We start from the raw sequence: 15,316 nt of genomic DNA, 5'->3' as shown, positions 1-15,316 counted from the left end.
TAGTCTACTCTCATCATGCATTTTCCATCCTGAGAGGAACCTCCCAACATCCTTTATTTGGTGCTTCCTTCTCTATCTGAGCTGCCTTTTTCCCTAGCGTGTATGGTTGTCCTCAAGGCCATGGAGTAATCCTCCTGGTACTTATCTCGGCTATTCTTGGGTGTTAGTCTCCAATTTTGTTACTTCATGTTCCCCAGATAAATGCAATCTTTCTATGTCTATCCATCTCTTTCTGACTCATTTCACATAGCATGATACTTCACATGTAGTGCCACTTGTATGTAAATTGAAGGCAGTTATTTTTTAGCAATTTTCTACCATTTTTGCTTTCTTATCAAGGTCAGATATGATTTCTTGTATTTAATGCTTTACTTAATTTCTGTATTTCAACAGACAAAGCAGAGTTTGAACTTGGTGTTAGTCTTCAATACCAGAGTCTAAAAAGGAAATAGGATACATAGTATGTGTTTAGCCAATATCTGATTTAATTAATTTTATAACAAATATTTTATAGTAAACATTATCTTTGGCCTGGGAGGTAATTCAAAAAGCTGGAGCATCCAACATTGCATGCTGGAGCTCTGGGTCTGCTTCCTAGCCCTCATGGGTCCTGGGAACTGTAGGAGAAATCTCTTGAGACTGAGCTGAAAGGTAGTTCAAGCACTTCCAGGTGAATTTAAAAAAGCAAAATAAAAACAATATATTGTTATATTGTCTTAATAATAAATTCTGGAAGCGAAAAAGGCTTAGGGACAATAGATCATTGAAGACATTAAGGTACTTAATAGTGCTTAAATCAGATATTTTAAGAAAATTTGTAATATGGGTTGCAATGAAACAGACTTGCATAATCACCTCAGCATTGAGTAGTCAGGAATTTTAATTTGCTTTTGATCAATAAGATATCAGAAAGGTGTTGTGATATCATTTTTGAGGTTATACTATATAAAAGAGAGGTTTTAAGGTTTTAAGTCATTATGATGGTCCCAGATAAATTGACTATATGTATTTCATAAAAAAGACTTTTTATCTGAATTTCAGCTAATGAGATAAGGCCCTTAAGCATTGATCTAGAAAACAGAAAGCATGTCAACAAAATTCTCCTGTGGCCTTGGACAATTTTCCATCAGTTCTGAACTGCAAATAAATCCTGTTAATTATCTATGGTGGTAAAACTGAAATCTTCTTATTAGCAAGATCTTAAGCTAAAGACACACCTACCCTGTAGCCAGTCATAAGCTACAGGAACTGCAAGATAATAGATGTTTAGCCTAATTGGCGGTAATTTAACACTACAGAGAAAAAAATCAACAGAAAATAAATGCAGGGATGAACGTGCTGGCAATATCCAGGATGATACTGAAATGACAGTGTTTGTAACAAAAACTACACACTGACAATAAATACTTGGACAATAGACTTTTAAAATGTGAGAAATCCTGGTAGGATTCAGAAGAATAACATCCGGACCTGGATTTTAATAAAAGATAACAATCAAGGGGCAGGAGTGAATGCACAGTGGATAGGGTGCTAGCCTTGCAGGTAGTCAGGCCAGGTTCAACCCCAGAACCCCAGAGAGTTTCCTGAGCCCTGCCAAGTAGGAACCTAGGGCACAGATCATGAGATCACTGGAAACCAAGTATAGCAAAAAAGAAAAAAAAAAACCTAAAAATAAAATGGGAAAAAAAAGCCAGAGCACAGATTGGTCACTTGCCTTGCATTGGGCCAACCTGGTTTGATCCCAAGCATTCCAGATGATTTCCTGAGTTCTCCAAGGGTGATTTCTGAGTGCAAAGCCATGGGCCCTCACACCTGGGCACAGTCAGGTGTGAGGGCCCAAAACAAAAATAAACAACAACAGGAAAAAAATAAACCAATGAACAATCATTGTTTCTATATAAAGAGTGGATACCATTCTTCATCATTTGTTTTACTAAGTATGGTTTGGGGACCACAATCAATTGTGCTCAGAGCTTACTCCTAGTTCTACTCATGACCAACTTGAATGGATGATATAGGGTTTTGAGTATCTAACCTAGGTCAGCATGTATAAAGCAAGCTCCATACCTACTGTACTATCTCTCTGGCTCTCTGATTTATTATATGTATTGCACATATTTAAAAAACATAATTCAGACTTGTAATTTTCAGGTTTAGAACCTTTCTGATGGACTTAAGCACTAGTAAAGAATTCCAACACAGTATAGTACAAATTAGAAACCCACCGATAAATTCTGAACATACTGACATTCAAAAGCTTATTTAATGAGGAACATTCTAGAAGGGTCATGAAGTTCGTAACAGCAGAACATAATGATCATGGTCATGCAGTTGGTTTTGGATAGAATCTGGTATGAGTCCCATCTCTAGGAATTACAACTCTTTCAGCCTGAGTTTTTCTCTAACAGCAGCGTTCTAGGATATTACTCAGATAAAATCAAAAGTTTATGAACACTTAACATCTATTATGTCTAATTATAAATAACAGAAAAATTTAGTTGTGTTTACTATGCTTAATTATTGTTACAATAGGAAGAAATGAGTATCAGTAGGAAATGTTCAAATGAGATGGGACAGACTGAGTTAAGGTAAAAGTAGTATAAGGAAAATAAAAACCAAAAAAAAAAATTACAGTGTGATGAAAGCAATGTGAGAACTCCATCAAGTGCAATGAGAGTGAGGTAAGTTTAAATTATTCAAGATATGTTAAGGCAAGATGGTAGAAAAGCAGAGAGGATTTATCTTTCTCCCCACATGTCCAACAAAAATATTATAACAGTGAAGTATAAGTCCTGAATAACATCAGCTGGCTGAATCAGTTTTCTCCAGGAAAAAGTTGTATGAGATGCTACAAAGGGCAGGAAGATCACCCAGTGTGCTACTTTGGGGATGCTCTGACACAGAAGAAGTGGAGGATGTCTGCAAATTACAGCACAGGCCATCATGGAGCAGAGAGAATTTCCTTCCACAAAACTGTAGAATATGGGGGATAAGGAGAGAAAGTAGATTTCCACATCTGAATGCTGGCAAAGTAGAGAGATACTGGCAGGAGTGGGTGCCAGACAGTCAGTAAATAGTTAAAGACCCAGCCAGGTTGGAAAGGGGTGACCTTCCATCTGCACTACTGCTGTGGGATGGAGTGACTGGGGTTGCTGGGGGGGATCGTGGCTACCACAGTAGGGACTGACATTTAACCAGTGGCACCTGGGATCACCCTCTCAACCACCTAGCCTGGCAGGAGATGTTGGGAGTGTGGCTATTCTGTAGCTTGTTGAGAGCCGAACAAGCTCCAGCAGTAGCCAGCTCATAAGAAAGGTCCCTCTCTGCATATGACCTCAAGTCATACAAAACCCTTCTTCTACCCATGACTTCTAGTCATGTTTCACATATGCTGTATTCCACCTCTAATCAGACCCTTAGCATAACTAATTCGAGTGCATTCACTGCAAAGTAGATCTACTGTTTGTGCTGCTGCTGCTATTGTTCTCATGTTGACAGCATCTAGAGACTTAGAGACTCAATCTTACTGTATCTGCCTATTACTGAAACTGTGGTCTTACCAAGACCCAGCTGCTCCTCCTACTTGATCTGCTCTAGCAGAGTTAGACGGGAGAAACTATGTAACGGGTCTAGATAAAAATAGAAGGAATACTGATCATCACACAAGGCTGGAAAGACATAAACTGTCAAACTGCATAAAAGGAAAGAAAGATTGCAAATCACTCTCCACACACACCAAAAAATCAAGGTGAATACAAGCAATACCATGGGAAGCTTGGATTCATGATACATTCCCACATTACACTCTAACTCTCTGCTGCTTTGGTATTTATCCTATGTTGGAATCTAAACAGACATCTTTGTACCTTATAAATAGACACAGGAGTGTCAGTATACAATGAATCAGAAATCACAGGATCCTCAGTAAATTTCCTAGAACTACATCCTGTAGCCTACAAAATTGATACAAGACATACAGAGAAGTGGAAGGAAAATACACGCTCAACTCAGCAAGTAATAGATGACATATAATATTAAACAAAAAGAAGAAACACAGGAAATTGCAACAAATGATAGAATAAAAAAGAAATTTAAGGAAATGTTCAAATATAGTGGACTGAGTAAACTGTCTGAAGATATGGTAAAGTAACAGTTTTAACAATGTTATTTTTAAATGAACAAGCAATAACAGCACTGTAGCACTGTCCTCCCGTTTTTCATTTATTTGCACCAGTAACATCTCCATAGTGAGACTTATTGTTACTGTTTTTGGCATATTGAATACTCCATGGGGAACTTGCCAGACTCTGCCTTGCAGGCGGGATACTCTTGGTAACTTACCAGGCTTTCTGAGAGGGATGGAGGAATCGAACCCCCGGTTGGTCGCTTGCAAGGCAAATACCCTACCCACTTTGCTATTGCTCAAGCAATATGATACATGATGAGGCACAAACTGTTACAATGTTTCAAATAGAAATAATAGATTTTAAATATAGTTAGATAGTACAGAAGGTAGGGTGCTCTCTTTCCATGCAGCCCTCCAAATTTCTATCCTTGGTATCACATATGTTCCCCTGATCACTTCCAGGAGTGATTCCTGGGCTTAGAGTCTAGAGTAAATTCAGAACACAGCTGAGTGTGACCCCAAAACAAAAAAAAAATAGAAATATATCTGGGCTAAGTAGTACTATTTAAAAATAACAAGAAAAAGAGTTTATAGTTGCTAGAAAATGTAATATTGGAAAATTAGCAAAATCAACAGAAAACACAAAAATAAGTGTAATGTGTGAAAAGGATTTAAGAGCTCTTTATATAATGTGCAGCTAGGGAAAGAAAAATATGAAATTGTGGAACATTATGATCAATATAAATCATTTTTTTAAGATATCATAATTAACATTTTCTATAGATACACCTCTGGAAAAAACCAAATATGTGAAACAAACAAAAAAACTTGGGTGAAACTAAGCATGACATAAAGGTTTATGCCCAAACAAATGAGAATAAAATGTGTGAAAACCGAAAGAACAACAATATATCAATAAAACTAAAACAAATAATAAAATTATTATATCCTCTTAGATCTAAGTAATTTTCTTAAATTTTAATGTTTTGAATTCACCTATTGAATGACAGAATGGCTCAATGAATAAAAAAAGTGAAAACTTTCTGCTGTCTATGGAAAATATATTTTAGATTTCAAGATATATAAAAGCTCAAAATTAAAGACAGAAGGATAGAGAAAATAACAAAAAAAAAGAGTGAATTGAATAGTGACCATGTGTGAGGCTCAAAATTGGATCCCCAAAACTGCATGCTCTCTCAGCACCAGCAGGTGTATTCCTAGAGCAACTATGGAAAGCTAGATGGGGCGTGTCTAGCATTTAGCAGAATCAAGTCAGAATACCAAACTTTTCAGGTGCACTGGAAGCTCATGTACCTTACTTAAGACTTGCATATAGGCCCTTGTGAAAGAACTGCAAACAGTAGCTTAAAAGAGAGATGGAGCACCATATGTATAACACAGACCAAATAAGAAAGCTAATAAAAGGAGACAATGCATAATGACTAAGAGGTTAATCAAACAAAAGTACATTTTATATTTAGTAGCACATAAGCACCAAAACTCATTAAGCAAATATTAATAGACAGAGTGATATGGACAGTAACTCGGTAACAGTACATTTTCTCATTAAAGTGGATTTGAATGCCCCATTTACAGGTAGGTCAATTCAACAGGGATTAAATAAGTGTATAACCTTATAATAAAGATCTCAACAAATTGATTTCATAGACAAAGAACATTTTATTCCCTAAGGAAAAGTTACATAAATTTTCAAGTGCACACAACTTTTTCAAATATATAACACGCACTGCGATAAAACAAAAAGTAACAGAAGATTTTTAAAGTTTGAAATAATACTAAGGATTTTTCTAATTATAATCCCAAAATTTAAAATCAATCACAAAACAAAAACCAATAGACATCAAATATGTAAACAGTAAATAACATGCATTTAAGAAACCACTGATTTAATGAAGAAATTAAAGTGAAAATTTAAAAATGTATTTCTGGAGATAAATTGATAATACAAGTCCTCAATACCTATATCATATGGCAAAAGAGGTAAGTAAAAAGAAATGTGGACACATAAAATATGTAAAAAAAGTCACAAATGGGGCTAGAATAAGGCGGATAGGGCGTTTGCCTTGCACGTGGCCGACCTGAGTTCGTTTCCCAGCATCTCACATGGTCCCCTGAGCACCTCCAGAAGTAATTCATGAGTGCAGAACCAGGAGTAACCCCTGTGCATTGCCGGGTGTGACTCCCCCAAATAAATCACAAATAAAGTTTAATTTTACAGTTAAGACAACTGAGAAAAGAACAAATAAAACTAAAAGCTTGTAAAAGAAAAATATAAAATAATATAAAAATAAGATCAAAAATAAATTAAATAAAATTAAAATATGTCTTTGAAAGAACAGATTAGAAAAATATTATTAAAACAAATTAACATTTAGTTAGGATTTAAAGAATAAAATACTAATAAATATTAATTGGAGATTGTGAAAAATAATATAGTAATTAAAGTATTATAAGATATATCAGGAATGTTTAGGCACCTACATCAACCCTGGTTCAACCCCTGGCATGACATATGTTCTCCCAGGTACTAACGAGTGTAATTAATAAGTACAGAGCCAAGAGCATACCCCGAGCACAATGTAAGGATGTTAAACTGACACCGAAAAACTAATAATAAAGTACAAAATAAGATCAGTGGAGATTTCTAATAGAACTATTATTCAAAAAAAAAGAATGGGGAAGGAAATGAACTTAGTGATAGTTAAAAATGTGAATGAATAAAATTCCCATGAATTTGAAGGCCTATATAAAATAGTAACATTAATTAGAAGCCAAAAAAATTAGGGATGAGATTATGTCAGATTTAGATAGAGGGGTTTGGGCTGCCACCATGAAGTCAGGTTTACAATAGCTAGTGGACCGTATTATGGACATAGTTTAAAATAGGCCAAAGGTGGTGGGAGGGAACCTGGGGACATTGGTGCTGGGAAATGTACACTGGTAGAGGGATAGATGTTGTAATACTGTATAACTGAAATGCAATCATGAACAGCTTTGTAAGGGTGTATCTCACAGTGATTCAATAAAAACGTTTAAAATATATATGTATCACTGTATCACTGTCATCCCATTCTTCGTCGATTTTCTCGAGGGGGTACCAATAACGTCTCCATTCCTCCCTGTCATGTGCTTATGCAGCCCAATGGTATATCGAGGACTCTTTCAGGGTCAGGGGAATGAGGACCATCATTTTTACTGTTTTGGGCATATTGAGTACACCACGGGTAACTTGCTAGACTCTGCCATGCGGGCGGGATACTCTGAGTAGCTTGCTGGGCTCTCTGAGAGGGATGGAGGCTTTTGAAGCAGCCACTAATCACCTTTACAGGTATTTCTAGTCAGGCATTTATGTGGGCAGGATACTTTCGGTAGCCTGCCAGATTTTCTGAGAGTAAAAACTAGACAATAAGAGGTCTAGTTATTATTATATACAATAATATGTATATACCAAGAGTATCCTGCCTGCACGGCAGAGTCTGGCAAACTTCCCGTGTCGTAATCAATATGCCAAATACCAATGATGGGTCTCATTTTCCTAATCCTGATAGAGCATTGAAAAGGCTCTTTTAAAATCTCAGGGCTAGGAAGAAGGAGACCTTACTGGTGCCTGCTCGAGGAAATCGACAAACAACAGGATGCTTGTGATCTTGTGAATATATATATACTATATGCATATATAAATAAACAAATAAATAAATAAATCGGCCAAAAATAATGCATGTAAAAGATATCTGTGAAGACAAAATAACTGTAACTGTTGAAGTAAATGGACTTCGGGTCAGGTTCCACAAAGAATGGGAAACAAGGATTCAAATGAACAGTGTACAAATTACAGAAATTTTAAGATCAAACTTCTCTTCTCTGACATCAGTTTCATAGCAACCATCATTACATTAATATTCCTATCACAAAACAAAACACTCAGTATTAGTAAGCAGTATGTAGAATACTCAATAAAGTTCTATATCTCTATCTCCACAAATCAAACTATATCCTTTGGGATCTATTTAATACCAACTACCCAGAACTTGGATAATGAGATCTCATGAGGGAATCTGATGCAATTGTGACTCTTTTGGGAGCACGTTATAATGACTGCCACCAGCCCTCCCCTCTTCTACTCAGTTAGCCCAAATAATATGCTATAGTAAAGAGCATCTAATGGTGATCAGTATTGTCTGGACTTTGTAGTTCAAATAAAGTAAGCAATGATAGAATAAAGTATTTATGTCTCCCAAGTGATGAAAAGTCCACCTTAGACAACTGCTCTCCAAGTTGTGCTTTGAAACTGTTATAGTCTTCTCATAAACTATTTATAGTATTAGCAGCTAAGGAGACTAAAGGTTTAAATATGAATTACAGTTGATGACACAGGTGCTAAGCGCTTGAAGTAGGCTAAATTTCAACATCTACTGGTACCTGAATTTATATCTAACACGAAACCTTAAGGAGAAAAATTTGCAACACTGGAAACATCTTCTAATTTAGTTTATTGTTTCTTACTCTATTTACAAGAAAGGAAAAATATATTAAAATATTTTGCTGCTAAAATGGTAACAGTATACAAAAATCAAATATTTTATATCCTTATTATTATTAAATGCAGAGAAAAAATAACTCCTTTAGGCTTTGACATTGCATAGTCACAGCATGGAGAGCAAAAAGTAAATGCTATAGAGTAATGCAGTGCATCTAATTAAGAAAAGTTTGGGTGGACATAAAAAGAAAAATGAGCACAGAGTTTTTAAAATATTTTATTTCTCCCCACTCTTAAAGATTGTACACCCGACCCTCTAATTCCCTCATGGCTGCCTCAACATAGGTAGCAGACCTCTTGTTCGAGGAGATTTTTTGATGTGGAAAACATTGACCCAAAAGACAAATTGTTTTGACCGAGCATGCAAGCATGTCAACTGCATTGTGAGACTGACTCTTTGCAAATATCATTTTAGAAACTCACATTGGTCATGTAGACTTGTATGATGGGTTCCAGTCAAAGCAAGTACTGTGAATGAAGATGGTAGCCTGGACCACAGCTCACATAACCCAGTGGATGGAAGGGCTGATTAATTTGACTATGTAATATTCAAATTACATATTCAAATGGGAAAGTATACCGGATTGAGAGGACGAAACTTCTCTGGGTCCATAGCATGTCACTCTGCCCTACTGTCCTAAGGAAGACTGTTCATGATGCTGCCAACAACCAACATGTGTCTTAAGTAGATTCCACAGTTTTTCTACTGATGAAGTGGTTTTTCTGACCTTCTAAATCACTGAAGAAATCAACCTTGGACTTTAGATATTCACATCTTGGACCTTCATTCAAACTTAAGCAGTAGTTAGTTGCTGTTATTCAAGTATTGAGATGGGGTGATAATTCACTGTGGATAAATCTTCAGGCAATAAATTCAGTAGGAACTCACTAGACCACAAACTGCCCAAAGGAAGACTTTAAAATTAATATTAGGTTGTTTGTTGCATGTTTATTTTTATTTTTGTTTAGGGGGCACACTCATCCTTGCTGAGGGCTTACTTCTGTTTCTGTACTCAGCAAACAGAGGGATTGGGGGACCATGTTGGACCCCAGGGGTCTAGCCAGGGTCAGCTGTACTGCAAGCAAGTGTCCTATATGCTGTACAATCTCTCTGACCCCAAAGCTTGTTTTTGTGTTGGTCTTTTATTTATTTATTTATTTATTTATTTTTACATTAAACTTTACTTTGTCAGAGAAAAAAAAATTGTCAGAAAAAGGTCTAGTTTTGATCACATGTACCGAAGTGAGTAATGGATCTAAACTAAGGAGCTGGAAGTTGCCAATGCAGTTGAAAGAGATGAATTTGGTTTGATTTTGAATTCACATATTTCTAGTTATTTAAACATAGGTGGAAAGTAGAGAGCTATGAAAGCTTTTTGAAATGTAAAATAAAACAATATTAATGTATGCACAGGGTAAATTTGTATAAAACATATTATGCACAACTATTAGTACTCTGAATGGTATCTTTTTCTTACTTTTTGTCTTCTGAGATATATAAGCAAAGCAAAACTTAACGACGATGTACTTAAACATTAATATGTAATCTATTATAAGACAGAACATATGTTTGTTCATAGAAATTCAATGCTGTATTTTGTTTCCTAAATAAAAAACAATGGAGCAGTTTGTAGTCTGGCCACAGAAATTATAATATCTGAGAAAAAGAGACAAATCACCACAGATTCTATGGAGCTTAAGTCTCTTCCCGCAAGAGAGTTTTAGTGTTTAGAAAATCAAGAGGTGTGTGTGTGTGGGGGGGGGGGGGGGTCTTGCGGGTCATTAGTACTACCTAATAAGTTTGTAGATGTAGTACAACCATGAAAGGAAACCATTTCCGTTTCATCATCATCCTTGGGGAACAAAGCTCGGCCTGGTTTAATTGCTGAAGTGTGTATGTTTTAATTGCTAACTTGATACTATTTACCTAGAGAAAAGTTAAGTCCTTCTTAATTGCGAACTACAATAAATGTATTTCAGAAAACTCCATGAAAAAAGTATTTTTAAAACTTTTGCTTTATGCTTTAGAATTGGTGTAATTCTATGCCCCAGTTTGGAGTTGGAAAAATATTCTCTGAATTGACATGCAAATGAACTCACTAAGCAACCACTTTGCTTTAGCGATTTACATAATTTGATACCAAAAGCCACATTAAATTAGTATTAATTACTTGGTTTTTAAATCCAGAAACTTGAGAGTAAAGCTGTTCTTCTACACACATTTCATCCCATCTATGCGTGGAAACAGAAGAAATAAAAAAATATTTAGCTACAAGGATCTGCAGGAAGGGCAAGGATTATTACCTGAAGAAGTGGGGAAAGTAAACCTAATGCATCACTTTAGAGATTAATAACCTTCAAGAATTTTATTAGAAGCCATAATTTCTCAGAATTAATGTAGTACTGTAAACTCTTCTTTATGTGCACATCCGTTCTGTTTCTCATTCCTAATATATTTTCATTTCTAATTATCTCTTCCCTTACCAATCTGTGTAGGAACTTCTGACTGACATTTTATGCCAAAACAAAACTTGCTTGTACTCAAGCAACTAGTCTAAGCAAATAATAGTAATTAGGAAATGTACTTAGAACTAAAATGACATGTTGTTTTATGTGTTATGATTCTATTATAGAAACTATGTTTTTTATGGAAAGTATTCTTTACGGAAAGTATTTTGCATTAAGTAGAAATTTTTAAAAAAAGACAAAAAAATTTGTATTGCCAAATCATTTTCACTGTATGTTTATGGTAGAGTAGAAACTACAAAAATTTAATAAATAATAATATTAAGATAATATATGCATATAATAGTAACCCCCCAAAAATGCTTTCATACAGCATGTAGTTATGTTCCCTGATTAATCATGATAAAAAAAAAACATGATAGTTGCTATAACTTGATAACAACTAAACATTCAAGTCACATCTTTAGTACCAAAGAGGTGGTCCCATTCATCTTTCACACAAAAGATGAACAGTGAGTTGCTATTAACAAATACATTAGTCTAATAATAGACTACATACTCATATTTGTGTGGGAATTGATATGTCTAAATTTTAGAATTTCTTATAAACTTAGAAAGAGAAAAGTAATAGAGACTAAAAGTATACATGTCTGTATATAATAAAGATATTACATGAGTGTATATATATATGTACATATATGTTACACATTATGTGAATACTTAGAGTATTATTTAATTTTCTCTTTCAGAAAACTCATTGAAATTCTGAGTTGACCAAAAATACTATCTCATTGATTACAATAATAAGAGTTTCATTGGTACCAAGGTAATTAAAACACAAAGAGACTGATTGCTTTGTTATGTGAAGGCCAATTTAAGAGGAAAATCAGGATTTTGCACAAGGGAACTCACAGTTCACCTTAAGTAGACTATGCCCAAAGGACATTGGAGGCTTGAAGCAGAAAGTGATTAAGGCTGTTTTGTAAAGGATAATTGGCTTCATGGCCATCACAATGATGTGAGCAACAGAAAGTACTTTATTTCACAAGATTCATTTGGACTTTAAAATATATAACACACATTAAACAACAGAGTTAAAATTGCTATTTGGGGATAATAGTCTTATTTGTCCAAGAGAAATATGCTATATGAGGTTTTCTGGTATTTCTGATGAATGAAGACTAAAAATAAACATTTTCATTATTCAAATTAAAGCCTTGATAAGTTATTATGTAATCTCTTAAGAGTATTTATCAAGTTATTTTATAAAATTAAACTAGCTTATTTTGTTTACAATTCCTTTCCGTACCTCTTTGTAGAAAAGTGGTACATAGAAAATAATAAACTAATACTCTTAATGATAGAAAATTTAAATTAGTTTTTATCTAAAATCCCACCAAACATGTGTAATTAATTTACTTGTACAGAAAAACAACTACAAATACATGTCATTAATAACTGATATCAGTACACTTTAAAACTGAGAAAATTTTAAGACAACCTGAACATGTCATATGACGTTAGTAAATACGGTAAAAATTCTACCAATTTTATAAAAGTCTATTATATTAAACTATAAACTTGTTATACTTTTAATGCCTATGTGATAAATGAATTATAGGCTTTCCACTACTGTGATATTGAATACACCTCTTTATTTCACAAGATGAATTATAACCAAGTATAACCATTTATTTGTGGAGCAAAATATAAATTAAATATCGCATTTTTAAATATAGATTTTTTAAAGTTGCCAATTTTATTTGTTTACCAAATTCTGTATCCAAGTAGGGTCCTTTATTTGCTAAATTTGAGTTGACCATGGTCATCTAATCTTACTGCTTCAGAGTAAGCTATAAAGGCTAGATATCAAGATGAATCGGGGAAATTCCTTCAATATTTTTAACTTGGAAGCTCACAGAATCTACTTTTGGCTGGTTTATTATTGCTGGTTTTATATTTTGACTTAATGGCTGATCATCTCAATACAACAACACTAAACTTCATTTGAAGAAGGTATTGGTAGTCCCAGGGAACTGCTTCTACAAAGTGAAGTTAATTACTCAAATACATTTTGATAAAAAGAGTTTATGTATATTATCACATTTAAATAAGCTACACAAAAATATATACTATGTTCCAATGTAGTAGATAAGATATAACTAGAATTTTAAAAGTTATAAATATGTCTGAAATGACACATTCTGTATAACAATGTCAATATATTTAACTTTAAAGAGAATTCTTAAAGTATATAGATAAATGAATACTTACACATTTAAAGGAAGCTGTTTCATGTAAGCTTTATGACCCAGTGTTTCACATATCTTTCTTTGCTACTCTACCCCTAGTGTTTATACATGTTTAAATTAAGATCACATGACACAGAGGGATTCTACAAAAAACATCTGCTTGGGTAAAACACAGAGACAGTTAAGGGGATTTACATTTGACCTCTAGTGTTGCCACATTTTTTTTTGTAATAATCACATTCACATAGGATTATGTTCTTTAAAAAAGAAAAATTTCAACTTTAGAGGAATTACTTTGAATCACAAATTCTAAAGCTAAAATCAATCCCTAGAAGGGTAGTAATGTAGACATTTTCATGATAAAAATATGAAATTATTTAAATGTAACCAAGTATACTCTTTAGTTGCTGGAAAGCACAGTTCTAGGCAGTTGAAAGATACTTATAAATTCTGAAGAGTATTTTACCTTCCTATAATATAAGACTTCAAATTGCAACCTTAACTCTCTCCCTGGAATGTAAAGAAACATCCCCTCTCCCAATTTTCCAGCAATCATCTGTACTATGTATAGTATTACTAAATGACAAATGAATACTTATTATTCTATTTACCAAAAAATTTAAAAAAACACATTGCCTTTCAAAGCCATGAATAGTAAAGAGAATAGAGACTACCAGCTAAACTTCTATCATTTAATAACTGCTCACTGTAAGTACAGTTCAATAGTCTTCCTTACTGAATTCTTTGCCCATAAACACTCAAAAACACATGGCCAATTGACAAAAGAAACATAGCTTCAAAAGAAAATCTCCTAACTAGATAAAAGCTATCTGTTAAGAATGCAAGAGGTTAAACATTGCTGAAATTGCAAGATATTTTCTCAGCCCACGCTTTCCAGTTACATTCAATTACCAACAACAGTAGTGACAATAATACAAGCTAATACTGTTTTATTAAATCAGAGCTTCCCATTTAAATCCACCTCTGACCTCTGGGGCCAAAGAGAGGATGAAATTTCTAGTCCAAAGCCCCCTGTTCAGAGATACACATGACCTTGGGGGTGTCGAATTTAGAGAGACTGAGTTTCCCAAGTTTTATTTGGATCAAAAATAAGAACATATCCAAATGAACCCAGCATGCTATAAATTCTCTTATCCTGCCACCTTTCTTCTAAAAATGTTAAGGAGTGCTTTGCACTTTGCAGCCTATTCTTTAGAAACAAGAGGTGATATTCATTAAGTGAGACTAGTTCCGTTCAAATACATTTTAAGATTGCAATTGTTTGAAACAACTTGTTGGTTGATATTTATAATTTACCAACATATTTTGGAACCTTGTATGAGGCATGCTTGAAATGTTGCTCTACAAATATTTGTATTTGTAAAGCAAGATGTAACATGATGACATTAACTTCAGACACACACAGAGGCACAGAGCCCTCAACAACCCCCCCCAAATTTCAATGCATAATCAGCAGATGATCTCGTCATAATGACAACAATAATTAGGAAAATAATGACAGCAATCATTGCCAAAAGTCTCATTTCATGTTATAACAATAATCATAACTTGCTTTAAAATTTTTGTATCACAGTCTGCATGACTCCCCCATTTACAATACATTGTAACAGTGTTATTTTGCTTACCTTATTTGAACAGCCAAAAAAAAAAAAGTCTCTCAAAAAGATTCCTAAATAGTGTGTCGGTAGTAGTAATGATATTTTAGAAAAAAAATTAAAGATCGCCTTAGCTGGGAGAAGATGAAAATAGTTTGGTTTCAAACTATAGAAATCTCCAAAGTCACGCTTGACTGGGCGCCCAGGTGGCCAACAGAGGACTCGCTCCCACGTCCGACCCCACACTCCTTTGTCAAGTTGATACGGTCCAGCTGGTGAAGCGGGTCCCGCCAGGCAC

The 15,316-nt window shown here is 34.4% G+C and overlaps 1 protein-coding gene across 4 annotated transcripts in view; it reads right to left on the bottom strand.

Moving 5' to 3' along the window:
* FSTL5 (follistatin like 5) overlaps nucleotides 1–15,110 on the bottom strand; it is a 755,502-nt gene extending 740,392 nt beyond the window's left edge. For all 4 annotated transcript variants that reach the window (XM_056119058.1, XM_056119060.1, XM_056119059.1 and 1 more), the window contains exon 1: nucleotides 15,049–15,110. The gene's annotated coding sequence lies outside the window, so the exon portion shown is untranslated. The remainder of the gene's footprint in view (nucleotides 1–15,048) is intronic.
* Between the last annotated feature and the right edge of the window lie 206 nt (nucleotides 15,111–15,316).

This window comes from Sorex fumeus, unplaced genomic scaffold (assembly GCF_029834395.1).
Source record: "Sorex fumeus unplaced genomic scaffold, SorFum_2.1 ptg000039l, whole genome shotgun sequence".
Lineage (NCBI taxonomy): Eukaryota > Metazoa > Chordata > Mammalia > Eulipotyphla > Soricidae > Sorex > Sorex fumeus.
The sequence above is the reverse complement of the archived record's forward strand: the minus strand, read 5'-3'. Positions and strand labels throughout refer to the sequence as shown.